Here is a 17810-nt window from a genome sequence, read left to right as displayed (position 1 = left end):
TGCCTCTGAATGCCCTCATTCTTTCTTGAAGTTCCAACTTCCCCACACCTAACTTTTGCTATCGATCCTCACACATGCCACAGCTGCAAGATCTTATGCTCTAAGCCGCCACACAAACTGTGTATCATGCAACAGGTTCGGGACAAGGATTCCAAAACATTGTTAACCTGATACAATTCCAGTTTTAATTCTAAATGGATAACATTTATACCTTGATGGAGAAAAACCCAATTGAGACGGTACCAAATGGTTCCTGCTAAGTACTTACTCGCTGCAAATCATTATCAGCAGCTGTAATCCTGCAGTCAAATAGTTTATGCATTGGCTATATCGTGAATTGATAAAATACACAGAAATATAAAATAAAAGATAAATGAATAATTCAGTAAAAAGGGTTTCAATCTAATGCCTGTAATTGTTGTTGAGAACAGAGAATTATACTGAATAATGTTTATTCACGAAAGGACATCTCAAATAAATGGAAAGTGGTGATCAAGTACAGTACATACAGAAACCCTCTTCTAAAATGCAATAAAGTTACGCTGAGGGTCTCACAAGAATGGTAGTAAACTCCCTCAACTAAACTGTTATCAAAGATACGCAAAAACTAAGTCCATTTAGTGATCACACTACATGAAATCTTCACCAGCTCAAAATAGTTCAGAGTTCAACATGATCGTTCCCAAATTAAAACACTCAAAAAGTTGAGTCCTACCCTGGAGCACATTCAGACCTCTCAAAATATGAAGTCCCTTCAGAAATTAAAGTATAGTAGTGGCCATTCACCTCTCAGAGTCAATCACCAACATGACTGAGTGCCACACATTATCACTGGCAGGTCTGCCTTCTTCCAGCACTTGGATAAAAGTCTCAAGATTCATTCATTTGAGATATTCACTTGAAAACTTGTTCATCTCCACTTGACTCCCACACTGTTCCGTTACCGTCTACTTTTCCATTGGTTGAAGGCCGTCCCCTCCAAAAATACAAAGTTTTTAAGTTCTACAGGTATGAATTGACTCTTCTGTCCTTTTCTTGGACTACACTAAGATATTACAATTCTATTTAAATAAAGAAATGTTTTAAACATTTGGTCACACTCAGACTATTCACAATAAATATAAATAAAGGTTTTTCCATAAATAAATATGCCAATATTCTTGCACAAGAATGCTCATGATAAATGACAACAGATTGTCATTAATTACGTTTAAACAATTATTCAGGCCTGCTTGTCAGAGGCATCTTCTCTTACTCTTTTACAAAGATGGTGTCAGTTAACACATGTGATAGAGTAACTCTTAAATTGCCACTTTGTATTATCAATTGTAGTTAATATTCAAATAAAGTTACTGGTAAAATAGTAAACCATTCCTCAAGTAAATACACAAGTATGAGAAAATGTGAGGTATTCATTCTGTATTCATTTGCCGTGTAATTGTGTATATGCTATGTTCTGACAAATATTTGTGTAATAAAAAAATGTCTAAAAGACATCATAAGTCAATAACTAAAACAGATATGGATGAGTGGATTTCAGGGACGATAGCTATTGTGCACTGTATAAACAGCATTTGTTTAAATTGCATGAGGTGTTTAAAAGTTGTTACGTTACAGGTTCATGGTGAAAGTGTTAAGTCACTGTGAAATATTAAATTTTATAGCTCTTTTTTTAATTTTTTTCTGAGATTGCAAATGTATTCAGATTTCCATTAATATTTGACCGTGAGTTACTGCCGAATCTCAAAGAGCTGTAACTTTGCCGTCTTGAAGATACTCTGACACTCCACCATTTTTGGCGCATCTTGTGCATAGAGGCCACGTGAGCATCAGCCATTCAAATTCCCAGCTTTGGGATTTACCCATTTCCGTTGATGCTGCTCATCTTTGTACCTGGATTCGGCTGCTCGGCTGCACCAGTCATTTAGCCAGACATGTGATACCGAGGAGGGAGGAGATTAGTGTTTAACGCCCCATCGACGAGGTCATTACAGACGACGTTGTAGCGCACCCTAGGCCTTGGGCTCACTAGCATTCAGCTATTTAACAATCTCACCTCCCCTCATACAATTTCCAGGCGGCCCAACCACTCGCCTACATAAGCACAACATGACATCCTGCACGTTTACTGGCTGCAGGCAAGGCCATTTCCACACCTTTGATGACACCCCCAGGCAGGCACGAGCGCACTTTGGAATTCTTTCCAGCCCTGGACGAAATGAATGGGCAAGGCCAAATGGCAAGCCTCCACACTAATTATCCACCTGAAGCAACCACATAACAACCCATCACTCATCCAGCATTGACCAGCATTGATCGCATATCCCCCGAGCTGGTTACACTGGAATATGCCTAGACAGCAGAGCCCATAGATGAAACAAGTAACACCTGATGTGTCCCATTTATTGCGTCAATTTTTCCATTGCTGCTACATCCTGAGGCAGGAGACTGCAGACAGCGGACTGTGATCATTAATTGTCGTCATCTGTTCACAAACTGCGGAAAGCGTCTCCTGTGCCCATACACACGGTAATAACCCTTTTCATACCACCACCACCACCACCACCACCACCACTGTTATCACCACCACTGCTACTAATTTAAGAATTAAACAATGAAAACTAAATATGTAACTGGCTAGTCTCCTGGTAATAATGGTAAGACAGAGATTTAGGAACCAGGTTTTAAATTGTAAGACATTTCCAGGGGCAGATGTGGATTCTGACCACAATCTATTGGTTATGACCTGTAGATTAAAACTGAAGAAACTGCAAAAAGGTGGGAATTTAAGGAGATGGGACCTGGATAAACTGAAAGAACCAGAGGTTGTACAGAGTTTCAGGGACAGCATAAGGGAACAATTGACAGGAATGGGGGAAAGAAATACAGTAGAAGAAGAATGGGTAGCTTTGAGGGATGAAGTAGTGAAGGCAGCAGAGGATCAAGTAGGTAAAAAGACGAGGGCTAGTAGAAATCCTTGGGTAACAGAAGAAATATTGAATTTAATTGATGAAAGGAGAAAATATAAAAATGCAGTAAATGAAGCAGGCAAAAAGGAATACAAACGTCTCAAAAATGAGATCGACAGGAAGTGCAGAATGGCTAAGCAGGGATGGCTAGAGGACAAATGTAAGGATGTAGAGGCTTATCTCAAGAGGGGTAAGATAGATACTGCCTACAGGAAAATTAAAGAGACCTTTGGAGAAAAGAGAACCACTTGTATGAACATCAAGAGCTCAGATGGAAACCCAGTTCTAAGCAAAGAAGGGAAAGCAGAAAGGTGGAAGGAGTATATAGAGGGTCTATACAAGGGTGATGTACTTGAGGACAATATTATGGAAATGGAAGAGGATGTAGATGAAGACGAAATGGGAGATACGATACTGCGTGAAGAGTTTGACAGAGCACTGAAAGACCTGAGTCGAAACAAGGCCCCCGGAGTAGACAACATTCCATTGGAACTACTGACGGCCTCGGGAGAGCCAGTCCTGACAAAACTCTACCATCTGGTGAGCAAGATGTATGAAACAGGCGAAATACCCTCAGACTTCAAGAAGAATATAATAATTCCAATCCCAAAGAAAGCAGGTGTTGACAGATGTGAAAATTACCGAACAATCAGTTTAATAAGCACCAGCTGCAAAATACTAACACGAATTCTTTACAGACGAATGGAAAAACTAGTAGAAGCCGACCTCGGGGAAGATCAGTTAGGATTCCGTAGAAATACTGGAACACGTGAGGCAATACTGACCTTACGACTTATCTTAGAAGAAAGATTAAGGAAAGGCAAACCTACGTTTCTAGCATTTGTAGACTTAGAGAAAGCTTTTGACAATGTTGACTGGAATACTCTCTTTCAAATTCTAAAGGTGGCAGGGGTAAAATACAGGGAGCAAAAGGCTATTTACAATTTGTACAGAAACCAGATGGCAGTTATAAGAGTCGAGGGGCATGAGAGGGAAGCAGCGGTTGGGAAGGGAGTGAGACAGGGTTGCAACCTCTCCCCAATGTTATTCAATCTGTATATTGAGCAAGCAGTAAAGGAAACAAAAGAAAAATTTGGAGTAGGTATTAAAATCCATGGAGAAGAAATAAAAACTTTGAGGTTCGCCGATGACATTGTAATTCTGTCAGAGACAGCAAAGGACTTGGAAGAGCAGTTGAACGGAATGGATGGTGTCTTGAAGGGAGGATATAAGATGAACATCAACAAAAGCAAAACGAGGATAATGGAATGTAGTCGAATTAAGTCGGGTGATGCTGAGGGTATTAGATTAGGAAATGAGACACTTGAAGTAGTAAAGGAGTTTTGCTATTTGGGGAGCAAAATCACTGATGATGGTCGAAGTAGAGAGGATATAAAATGTAGACTGGCAATGGCAAGGAAAGCGTTTCTGAAGAAGAGAAATTTGTTAACATCGAGTATAGATTTAAGTGTCAGGAAGTCATTTCTGAAAGTATTTGTATGGAGTGTAGCCATGTATGGAAGTGAAACATGGACGGTAAATAGTTTGGACAAGAAGAGAATAGAAGCTTTTGAAATGTGGTGCTACAGAAGAATGCTGAAGATAAGGTGGGTAGATCACGTAACTAATGAGGAGGTATTGAATAGGATTGGGGAGAAGAGAAGTTTGTGGCACAACTTGACTAGAAGAAGGGATCGGTTGGTAGGACATGTTTTGAGGCATCAAGGGATCACAAATTTAGCATTGGAGGGCAGTGTGGAGGGTAAAAATCGTAGAGGGAGACCAAGAGATGAATACACTAAGCAGATTCAGAAGGATGTAGGTTGCAGTAGATACTGGGAGATGAAGAAGCTTGCACAGGATAGAGTAGCATGGAGAGCTGCATCAAACCAGTCTCAGGACTGAAGACCACAACAACAACATAGTCTCCTGTTGCTTCACCAAAGGTCGACAGCTGACCCGGAATTGACTGGTGCCAATTATTGTGTAAGTTATGTTCACATATTAGAAAATGAAAGAACAGTTAATTTTACAAAAGATGTACCGGGTGTTGCTCACAATGGCACTGTACATCTGAAAACTTTGATTATTGTGCATCAGAGTTGACATCAGAATATTGATTTACATTATGTTTCCAGATACATTAAAGCATAGCTTTAAAACAAAGGATATTCTTCATGATACTTTACCTAAACAACTTTACACAGGAAGCCGTGCAGTTAGGAACATCCTGTAGAAGTAAATATGTGACACTTACACCCTTCAATAACCTAGAGAAATGCAGCTAGGTGACATTGTCGACAACTGCCAATATTTCAACAGAGGACGATCCCGTAATTTTAAAGGCAAAACTGAAGCAAGTGCTGTGCAAGTGTATTTAAAAACTAAGTTTGAATAGCAATTCTGAAAAGAACACACACACACACACACACACACACACACACACACACTACCACCACCAAGCACAAGATGACCAACGCGTGCGCACACGTGTCGATGTGGGTGATCTTTCCAGGATTTCTCTGCAAACTGAGATTTTGGATTCACTTGCACGGCACTTACTTGCTGCAGTTTTGTCTTGAAAATGACAGGGTGGTCATCTGTCGAAATATCGGCGGTTGTCGACATCACCCAGGTGTATTCCCGTAAGCTATTTGAACACTGTATACGGCTGGAGAAACTCAGATTTCACATACACTCTTTGTTTGACTTCATTAAAGAGCTGAACAGAGGCAGACTAATTTTTCCCTCTGAGGAAGAGATGTTTCGTATAGCACTGGTATAGCACACAAGATATTTGCTTTTAAAACATCACCTAACAGTGAACTGTATTAAGTATAAGCTTGTGAAAGAATTCAAATACTTTGGATCAATTTTTACTGATGTAACATAACTGAGGCAGAGATTAAGGCAGGTCTGCAAGCAGGAAATAGATGCTCCACCATCAGATCCATCAGATCAAAAAATGAAAAAATATAAATAAAAACACAACACAGATTTACCAAACAAACAAAAATGAACATCAAATATGTGAATAAAAATAAATACATTATCTAAGAATTTTGCAGTGACACACTGGTGCACAGTCAGTGCAGGAAAGAACAGAAGCAAGGAGTGCATATTTATAGATTACATGAAGTTTACAGTCATCAGAATTGTTGGCGTTTTTAAAATACTAGTTACAGACAACTAAAAACACATGTATATAAAAACATAGTGTATATTGCGTTCTCTCCTCACATGTTAAATAAATTGACCTGTAGCTTTTAGATAATATTAATCTTAGTATCTATTTTTTGTCCATCTCCACCTCTTCTCCCCCCTCTCTGTTAACCACACCCTCTCCCCTCTATCTGCCTACCTCTTCCCCTCCCTCCCCCCACCCCCTTTCCCCACACCACCTCTCTCCTTTCCATTTCTCCTCAGCCTACATTTGCCCGTCCCCCTTCACACTCTATATTATTACGCTCACCCCAGATAGGAGGCCGGTGGCTCTTACCCGGGCTCTTACCCCCACAGTATTTCTTTACAATTTGTAGCTTGTGTGTGTATCAAATTGGGTTAAACTCATGAAAGAGATTTAGGATGCGATTTCTACCCATGGCTTTGCCCACATACGCACATTTCAAATACACTGATCAGCCAGAACATTACGACCACCGACCTATTATTGATATAAATTCATCCAAGGTGATAACAGCAACACCTGGTGAGGAATGACTGCTAGTCAGACACACGTATGGTGCACATAGGATCAATGAACATGCTGTGCGATCTATCTGAGTTTGAACAAGGGTACATTGTCATGGACTGGAGGTTCGGTATGAGCCTTTCAGAAACTGCATGACTTGTTGGGTGTTTGAGGAGTGCTGTGGTGGTTGTCTTCAACGTGTAGTGAAACCACATCCAGATGTCGTGGGATTGGGTGGCCAACCTTCATTAAACATGCCGGACATCACAGGCTGGGCAGAATGGTAAAACAGGACAGGTGGCGGGCTGCAGCGGAACTAACATCAGATTTTAATGCTAGGCAGAGTACAAGTGTGTCAGAACACACAGGGCACCAAACACTCCTAATGATGGGCATCCACAGCTGATGACCTATGCATGTGCCAATGACACCACCACATCGGCAACCGTACGCGACCATCCGCACTGGACGTTCGTGCAGTGGCAGTGTTGTAGGGTCTGATGAATCCCAATACCCCCTCCATCATACCAATGGGAGGACGCTAATCCATCGTCTTCTAAGGGAACAGCTCCTTGACACATTTACTGTGGGACAGAGACAAGCTGGCAGCTGCTCCATTATGCTCTGGGGAATGGGGGGCATCCATTGGTCCAGTGGAGCTTGTGCAAGACACCATGATGGCCAAGCAATGTCAAGCACTGGTTGCAGACTATGTGTACCCTTTCATGACAATCATGTTCCCCATGGCAGTGGCATTTTTCAACAAGATAACGCACCATGTCACAAGGCCACGAGTGTGATGGAGTGGTTCGAGGAACACAGTAGTGAGTTCCATTGATGTGCTGGCCCCTCAACTCGCCAGATCTGAACCCGACTGAACACATCTGGGACGTGATTGAATGAGACATCAGAGCTCATTGGCCCCTCCCTGGAATTTATGGGAATTACGTGACTTGTGTGATGTGGTGCCAATTTCCACCAGCGACCTACTAAGGCCTCATTGCTTCTATGACGTGGTGCATCGTCGCTCTTATCCATGCCATAGGTGGACATCCTGGCTATTAGGTAGGCGGTCATAATGTTCTGGCTGATCAGTGCATATTTCGCATGTATTTAACATATTTCACATGAACTTGTACACATATTTCACATGTATCTCTAGCAAATTTTATGCTGCAGTTTTATTTTCATGTAGCTCCATGTTTATGACATTGTACCTCTTTAACTATATGCTGTACAATGATTTGATTTTGCAGGTACATTGAGGGGGTACATGTGGCTCCAGGCTGCGAAATGTGCTGCAGAGTTAGTAGCAGAAGTAATAAATTAAAATGTCGTACATGATGCCTCAGTTTTTCAAGCATCTCATTATTTGACATCTTATCTTCTGAACTGTGTGTTGTACAATGATAGAACTTTTCTGGTACATTCGGTGGTGTATGTAAATGCTGCCCACAAAATGTGACACAAATACAGTTAGCAGTGGGGTCCTAATACATTAAAATGTCATGCTCCATGCGGCAGTTTTACTGCACAAACAGTAAAAATGTAGTAAGCAATAAACTTACTTCCTTTCATCATCCTGTGGGGGTCGCTGGCGAGAGAAAATTTCATACATGTCTGAAGTAAGGTGTAAATTTTTTTGCAAGTCTCTAAATTCTCTCAGCCTCAAATACCCCTTTGATAGGTAGGTGGTTCTTACCCTCACTGAAATGATTTTCAGACAGTAAACACACACTAAGTTTGGCTGAAGTTGACCTTGTGGTTTAGGAGATGAGGAACAGACATACACAAATACATTAATTATTATAACGTTATAAAAGTATTCCATTCTGAATATTGTAATATACACAAATTTTGTATATTTTATGTACATATGCTTTCCATTGCCTGTAACTGATATTTTACCAGTACCACATGCTTCCATCAATGAACTTTATTTTATCTAAATATGCACTCCATGCTCTTCTTCTTGTATGCACTGACTAAACTTAAAAATTTTCTATACAGTCCTGATCTTTCCAAATGTGATTTCCTTATTTCTGGAGCCCTCAGAAAAGACATTTGTGACTGTCCACTTGCTTCAGACGAAAAAGTGGATGTCTGGGTACAATAATGGTTCTACACAACTGTAAACATTTTTCCATGAACGCACTGACTGTTTTGTCTCAGAGTGGAATAAATATATTAACTGTTAAGGTGATTAGTCTTGTAATAATAAACAGTTGATTACTTTTTCCATCTGCCTCATTTTAATTTGATCGCCCCCTTATAAATAAACCACTAAGCCCAGCAATTCTTTGCAATTGCTAAATATGTATTGGAATTGTATATACATCCTCATCTCCTCCTCTTTGCGCATCTCCCTTCTCCACTCCCATTCTCACTGACCATCTCCATCTCCACCTCCACCTTCAATCTCTCCCCCTCTCCTCCTCTGTACATTTTCTCCCAACCCCCCTCTCTGGCCAGCTCTTCTTCCTATCTCTGACCTCGAGCCTTGTTTATTGTTACAGCAAATGAAATCTCAAATGTGATATGAAGTCACTTAAAATGAATGAGTAAATCAGTTGTGAATATTGACATAAGGAGTGCAGGAGAGACCACTCTAGCTGCTGGATCTGTGAGGATAGTAGCTTAAACAGCAGTATTTTTCACTGTTTTAATCTGTGAATGGGTAGGAATGCAAAGTTTCAGATGATTCAGATTCCATGTAGTAGTATTCTAATCACAACTCAATAAGCAATAAATACGACATTCCTCTCTCCTCTTAAAACTGACTGCAATGAAGAAAGAAAAACAGCACACTGTTGAGAATAGAACTTTTGTTTAAAATCATATATATGGAGGAAGAATATTTGTGGAAGAAACAATATGTCTAGTCGTTTAACTGCCCCAATATCTAAGTTTAAACTGACTGCAAGAATCAAAAGAAAACCGCACTTATTTTGCAACACAGCATTTCTTTTCTTGCAGTTGGTTTTAACAGAAAATCCATACATTGTTAGAAAAAAATATATATAACCTATGTCGGTCTATAAGTTAGTAGAGCATCAGGGAATAATATGATGCAAAACAGTGAAGAACTTTTTCAAGATTTTTGCTCGCATTTCCCCTTTACATATTGGACATATATGTCTGCTGGACAGTTTATTAGAGCATTAAAAACAGGAAACGAATTTGTCAGTAACTTTTTGAGCTTTTGACTGACAACTTCTCCCCTTTATGTCGTATTCATGCACATTATATACCACATATATTAAAGAAATATGTAACCTATGTCCACATCTCGTGCTCTCAGGGTAGCATTCTCGGTTCCTGAGCATGGGGTCCTGGGTTCAATTCCCGGTGGGGTCAGGGATTTTCACCTGCCCTGAGATGACTGGGTGTTATGGTGTTGTCTTCATCATCATCATTCATCCCCATTACGGTCAGAGGAAGGCAATGGCAAACCACCTCCATTAGGACCTCGCCTAGTATGGCGGTGCAGGACTCCCGCATCGTTTCCCTACGCTCTGTCAAGAAGCATGGGACTTCATTTCCATTTCCATTCCCATTTCCATTTCACCTATGTCCACCCTAATGTACAGGGTTATTACAAATGATTGAAGCGATTTCACAGCTCTACAATAACTTTATTATTTGAGATATTTTCACAATGCTTTGCGCACACATACAAAAACTCAAAAAAAATTTTTAGGCATTCACAAATGTTCGATATGTGCCCCTTTAGTGATTCGGCAGACATCAAGCCGATAATCAAGTTCCTCCCACACTCGGCACAGCATGTCCCCATCAATGAGTTCGAAAGCATCGTTGATGCGAGCTTGCAGTTCTGGCACGTTTCTTGGTAGAGGAGGTTTAAACACTGAATCTTTCACATAACCCCACAGAAAGAAATCGCATGGGGTTAAGTCGGGAGAGCGTGGAGGCCATGACATGAATTGCTGATCATGATCTCCACCACGACCGATCCATCGGTTTTCCAATCTCCTGTTTAAGAAATGCCGAACATCATGATTGAAGTGCGGTGGAGCACCACCCTGTTGAAAGATGAAGTCGGCACTGTCAGCCTCCAGTTGTGGCATGAGCCAATTTTCCAGCATGTCCAGATACACGGGTCCTGTAACGTTTTTTTCTCAGAAGAAAAAGGGGCCGTAAACTTTAAACCGTGACATTGCACAAAGCACGTTAACTTATGGTGAATTGCGAATTTGCTGCACGAATGCGTGAGGATTCTTTACCGCCCAGATTCGCACATTGTGTCTGTTCACTTCACCATTAAGAAAAAATGTTGCTTCATCACTGAAAACAAGTTTCGCACTGAACGCATCCTCTTCCATGAGCTGTTGCAACCGCACCGAAAATTCAAAGCGTTTGACTTTGTCATTGGGTGTCAGGGCTTGTAGCAATTGTAAATGGTAAGGCTTCTGCTTTAGCCTTTTCCGTAAGATTTTCCAAACCGTCAGCTGTGGTATGTTTAGCTCCCTGCTTGCTTTATTCGTCGACTTCCGCGGGCTACGCGTGAAACTTGCCCGCACGCATTCAACCGTTTCTTCGCTCACTGCAGGCCGACCTGTTGATTTCCCCTTACAGAGGCATCCAGAAGCTTTAAACTGCACATACCATCGTCGAATGGAGTTAGCAGTTGGTGGATCTTTGTTGAACTTCGTCCTGAAGTGTCGTTGCACTGTTATGGCTGACTGATGTGAGTGCATTTCAAGCACGACATACGCTTTCTCAGCTCCTGTCGCCATTTTGTCTCACTGCGCTCTGGTGGCAGAAACCTGAAGTGCGGCTTCAGCCGAACAAAACTTTATGAGTTTTTCTACGTATCTGTAGTGTGTCGTGACCATATGTCAATGAATGGAGCTACAGTGAATTTATGAAATCGCTTCAATCATTTGTAATAGCCCTGTATATTACAGGTGTCATGCAGACACCTGAATTAAACTGGTCCGGAACTTTTCAAGATTTTTGCTAACCAATGTTTCCTTATTATGTATTATATATATAATATAGATACCTTATATTTTGAAAAATATGCAGCCTATATCCTCAGAGTATTTATTAGAGTCATCTGAAAAAATTGATTAAATCGCTCTATATCTTTTCAACAATATTATGAAAAGGACAGTTGCTATTAGGATACAGCAGAGATGCTGTCACAGACAGGCACAACAAAATGACTGTCATAAAATAAGCTTTTGGCCAGCTAGGCCTTTGTCAAAAATAGATCCCCCCCCACACACACACAAATGCAGCTCCCACTCTCATGGTCACAAAGTCTGGCTTCAACTACCAGAGACATCGTGTGTGTGTGTGTGTGTGTGTGTGTGTGTGTGTGTGTGTGGGCGCGCGCGCGCTTCTCTGTTGTCTATTTTTGACAAAGGGCTTGTTGGTCAAAAACTTATTTTGTGACAGTCATTTTGTTGTGCCTATCTGCGACTCAGCATCTTCGCTACGTGGTGAGTAGCAATCATCCTTTTCAAAATATTGCTAGAGCTTTTCAAGGTATTTATTAATAGTATTTCCCTTTTATGTATTTTATATATATATTTATGTACCACATACATTAAAGAAATTCGTAGCATACGTCCATCTGATTGTTTATTAGTCTTGTGAAAAATTTAAAGTAAATTGGCCAAGTACTTCTCAAGATTTTTGGAAACAACTTTACACAATGATTTGTCTATATAGCAGTATAGATTTATATACTGAATATATTTTTTAAAAATGTAATCTATGTCTTTCTGAATGTTTATTACACTATCGTGTAAAAATCTGAGTAAATTAGTCCATTCATTAGAGAATCATGTAAAAATTGGATGTAAATTGGTGAGCAACATTTTGAGTTGTATACTATGTTTCCTCTTTATGCAGTATATATTTACATACAACATGTATTAATAGTATGTAGCCTGTGTCTGTCTGTAGGAATTGCCACTTGAATTCACAAAGTCAACTGAGTGTCCAGAGGGTTCAAATAGATTTGTCATCAGAAAATCTTGTACTCGTGTATCACATATTACTAAGGACAGTATAAATGTCATATTTGTATCCAGTATCCACCACGATGACAGTGATGTTGAATATATGGGCAATTCTACCAATTTTTCCCTTCTTCTGTGAAGAATTTGTCTTTGTATTTTGCAAACATGACTTATTAAACTGGTAATTCAGTAACATTCAGACCTGTCAGCATGTGCTTTCTTTGGACTTTTACATTCTTCTTGAAGTCTACGGGTATTTTGCCTGTCTCATGCATCTTGCACACCAGATGGAAGAGATTTGTCATGGTTGGCTCTCCAAATACTCTCAGTAGCTCTGATGGAATGCTGACTACTCCTACGGCCTTGTTTCGACTTATGTCTTTCAGTGCTTTGTCAAATTCTTCTTGCAGTAGCATATCTCCCCCATGTCATCTTCATCTACATCTGCTTCCGTTTCTACAATACTGCCCTAAAGTTCATCCCCCTTATACAGATCCTCTCTTTTACTCCTTGCTCCTAAATCCTTACATTTGTTCTCTAGCCACTTCTGCCTTGTCAATTTGCACTTCCTGTCAACCTCATTTTTTTAGACGTTTGTATTCCCTTTGACCTGCTTCATTTGCCTTGTGTTGCCAAGGATTTCTAACAGGCCTTGTCTTTTTACCTATTTTATCCTGTGCTGCCTTCAGTACTTCATCTCTGAAAGCTACCCATTCATGTTCTACTGTATCCTTTCCCCTGTTCTAGTCAATAATTGCCTAATGCTCCCTCTGAAACTCTCAACAACCTCTGCTTCTTTCAACTTACCCAGGTCCCATATAATTAATTTCCAACCTTTTTGCAATTTATGCAGTTTTAATCTACAGTCCATAACCTATAAATTGTGGTCAGAGTCCACATCTGCTCCTGGAAATGTCTTAAAATTTAAAATCTGGTCCCCAAATCTGCTTTTATGATTATAGATCTTAAATTACAGCATAACACAAAGTTGTGTGTTTCGTTGTAACACTAGTAGTTAATAAGATTCTCAAAATAGTCCAGTCCAGTAGTAAACGCAATTCTCATTTGTATGTAAATACTCAGTTATGAAATTTTAACAGGTTTGGAAATGCTGTTAGCCTATTGGTCTGAGTGAGCAAACAAGGCCTATTCATACTGTGTGACATATGTGCAGGGATCTGTCTTCTGGGTGTTACCAGATTACTACAAATGCTCTCACAATGTGGAATTTCTGTAACACCACTTGCTCTGAGCCTATCTATGATAAATTGAGTGTACTTTCCACAGTATTATATATTAGAGTTAGTGCCCATTCATTTTTGCACACAAAATGCAGGAAGGAGGACTGCTTAACTGCTTCTGTGCCTATATGAATGACATATAGGAGGCTGTACTGGTCAATTCACAGATTCCTAACTTAACTGTGGTTTTCAGAACTTCGTAAGTATGCTTCCTTTTCAATCATCTGTCAGTTTAGATTTTTTCACCATTTCCACGATATATTCCCACTGGTCGAACAAACCTGACACCATTTGTGCTCTCTCTCTCTCTCTCTCTCTCTCTCTCTCTCTCTCTCTCTCTCTCTCTCCCCCCCCCCTCTCCCTGATATTGAATTTCCCCTATTACTTCTATCTGATATAATAGTTCCCACATGGATGAGTAATACTGTAGGATTGGTCACACAAGAATTTTGCAAACAATTTCCTTTGTAGACTGATCATTTTACACTCACTGAAGTCTACCACATGTTTTATGCTTAATATCCTCAAAAATTGTTACACCCAGTTATTTGTACAAATTGACTATTCCAAATGTAATGTAAGTGAACTACTCCAATTGTGGTGTTCAATTTCTATTATTTTAGCCGTTTTCACCACCAATGACACTAATGTCTACATCACCCACATTTGCAATGGCATGGGAATTAAACTGGGACAGTAGTCCTGGGACCTAATTTGTAAACGAACATTTCAACGCTGATTTCAGAATGTCTGCTTTTGTTTTTCTACTCTCAACTTCAATTTCTGAGTAATCTATGAGTGTCTGGATACTAACTTCAGTGCAACAAGTATTTTGTAGTTTGATAATCATGGTTAGAAATGCCTCACAGCCACTAATACCAATTTAATTGTGGACATCCTCAAGGAGGTCATACTTATTTGTTGCCATTATTTCCATCAGGGGCACACTTCCTAACTATTTGTTTGATGTAATTTTAAGAGAAAAGATTTAGTACTGTTTTGCAGGATGTCTTGCCTCCCCCACTTACAAAACTGTAGTTTTCTCAACTGATTCTTGGATGATATTAAAAGTTTCCTCCAATGATGATGGTATGATTTGGAAAACTATATCTTAGCAAGCACCCCCCCCCCCCCTCCCCCCCAAGTTAATGTTGTCAATTATGTCTGGTGATTGAAAGAAGGATCCCTTATTAGTTTATGTCCACCCTTCATACTGATTCTTGACCCTGTCTGACATGGTTATTTTCCATACAATCCAGTATGGGTAGTAATGCATTAACAAGTTTACATCATTTAGCCAATAACAGTGTAGTCTGGATAAGGTATGTGAATATTAAAGTGCGTGAATGGTGTATATCTGCAGTATGGCTTCTCCAAGACAATCTCTCTGACAGCACAATTCTTCAGACCCCATTTAATGTGTTTATAAATGAGAACATATTTGGGAGTAGCTCCTAGTGAATAGCTAACATAACAATCATAAAACTTACATTAATTTATGGATTTCTACTACTTTACACACATGAGCATGCCTTGGAGTAGAATGAGAAACTTTCCACACAGGAATGTTAACAAACAGGGCAGTATAAAATGTACGTATGAAGCAGTGATTCAACCAGAACACCTCTGGCCATGCAGTACAAGAATACAATATTAGATACAAGCAACACTTAAATAAAATATACTGCAGGAACTGACAAAATATGAAAAAATAACTGATTTCAAACAAGGATAATTTGAAACACATCTAACAAAATTCTTATTGGTGAAAATAATACAAATCAGCCCTCAAAATTAGCCCTCTTCTGCATTGTGATATAAAACTGTGAAATTACTGCATCAGAAGAGCTTTCTTTATTCTACTTCTGATGAATATATAGATCAGCAGTATTATGCTCTTTAGGACTGTTAACAAGACAGCTCCATAAATCCTTTTGCATTCTGTATTCCCCAAAGAAATTATTTTCCTCCACACCCCAACTCAATCTTTTGTTATGTACATAGGGGCAACAAATCTTTTTTTACTTAAAACTGATGTCATCGTTCTTATTCAGGAAAATGAACACTGTTAACAAAAAAGATAAAATTACGTAATCAGTAGGGACACCTTAAAACAGAAGATAAATTTGAGATTTTGTTTTTGATGTGTTGTTACACGGCTTACAAAAATTTTCAATGAACTAATTATGTCAGCATAACCTGTTACTGAAAAAAGTCCAGCCAGGTTGATTGTAGGAATGTACAAGACAAGCAAAGAAGCAGAAAGAAGGAGTCCTCATACATACTTGAGTAATAAAGAGTATGGCATTGGTGGCCAGGAGACCCCTCACGGGGCAGTTCGGCCGCCGCTCCACAAGTTCTTTAACGCCACTACGGTGACTTCCGAGTGAATGAGGATGAAATGATGATGAAAGACACACAACACTCAGTCATCTCGAGGCAGAGAAAATCCCTGACCCCACTGGGAATCGAACCCGGGACCCCGTGTGCGGGAAGCGAGAACGCTACCGCAAGACCACGAGCCGCGGACCATACTTGAGTAGTTAATCTTTTCAATGCTTTCTTAAGTATCTCTTATGTCTGTTTCTTCTGCATTGTGCTTTGGTATGTAGATATCTCTCACTGTCTGAACACACAGACAGCACACAGTTTGTATTTCCGTTTTAAATAAAAAAGATATTAAAGCAGATGCATGGATAATAAGCAGTAGGTACAGCATCTTTAGTCATCAAAAAATGCATTCACTTCACGTGGGACCAATTACATCTGAATGTCACATGGGATGCAATATATAAGAACAGGGATGACTGAATCAAATACCGTGGCGGAGAGAACAAGGATCTGAAAATTACCTGGAACATTTAGTTAAACTTTCCAATTATAATGACAGCATTAGTTCATCAAGAGAGCTACAAAACATTCAACAACAAATAATTCACCTTCAGTATTTTGAAGATGCAGCGAAAATAGAGCATGTTACCACTACAATTCGAATTATGTCATTGACTGGTAAAATTAAATGAAATGAAGACATGAGAAGGTCACTGAAACTTCCAGGAATGAATGAATGAATGAATGGGTTCTAGCACATTGTTAAAAACAGCAGTATCCAATCTTATCTCTAGCCATATGTTTCATTAATGTCTAATCATTAGACTACAGTGCAGTATTTTATGCCATAGCAAGACAATAACAAGAGAAAAAATTGTGTCACCCTGTGGGAATCATGTTAATATAGTGCGAGCACATTGAAGAGTAGGCACCAGGACAATTGCAAATTTGGGCCTCTCCTGGATGTGTGCTCAGATAGCCGAAATGGTTAAGGCAACTGCTGACAACAACTGGGAAATCTGGGTTCAAGTCCCAGTCAGGCACAAATTTTCATTTGTTCTGGAATATTCTACAGCTGATGTGGAAACATAATCGCAATTAGCAGCTCATTTCCCATTATTAGAAGTTTCAAGGTCATGCTTCTTACTGTTTCAACAAATCCAGACAAGAAAGAAATTCTCTTGTATATGAAAGTCAATCTGGTCATCTACAAACTGCTAGTATTGAGATAAACATATTTTGAGCTAAGAGAATGACTGATCATGTCAACTTTCTTGTCTATCAGCACATTTGATGAACTCTTTGGTATTCGCCCTCAGTGTCAGTAAGGTTTGCAGCCATTTCTTCACTGAATGTTAGCACATAACAGTTGAAGGAGATAGAATAGTAACTGTCTGACAGGTTGTTAAGGCATGACTACACCTCATCTATTAAGACAGACCCTGTGATCCAGTTCAAGACAAGCCCATTAAGGTCCTGTGTCCCAGTATAGTAAACTTCCTGGTCACAGTCAACCAAAGCACAAGTATTACTCTAAGAGTCTGCAATTCTGATTTTTATACGTAAAAATTACACAGTTCGCATA

The 17810-nt window shown here is 39.6% G+C and overlaps 1 protein-coding gene across 1 annotated transcript in view; it reads right to left on the bottom strand.

Annotated features, from left to right (window-relative positions):
• Positions 1–17810, bottom strand: part of LOC126184416 (mucin-5AC-like) — a 309546-nt gene that overhangs the window by 243794 nt on the left and 47942 nt on the right. The window lies entirely within an intron of this gene.

This window comes from Schistocerca cancellata, chromosome 4 (assembly GCF_023864275.1).
Source record: "Schistocerca cancellata isolate TAMUIC-IGC-003103 chromosome 4, iqSchCanc2.1, whole genome shotgun sequence".
NCBI classification, from domain to species: Eukaryota; Metazoa; Arthropoda; class Insecta; order Orthoptera; family Acrididae; genus Schistocerca; species Schistocerca cancellata.
This window is presented reverse-complemented; position numbering and strand designations above follow the sequence as displayed.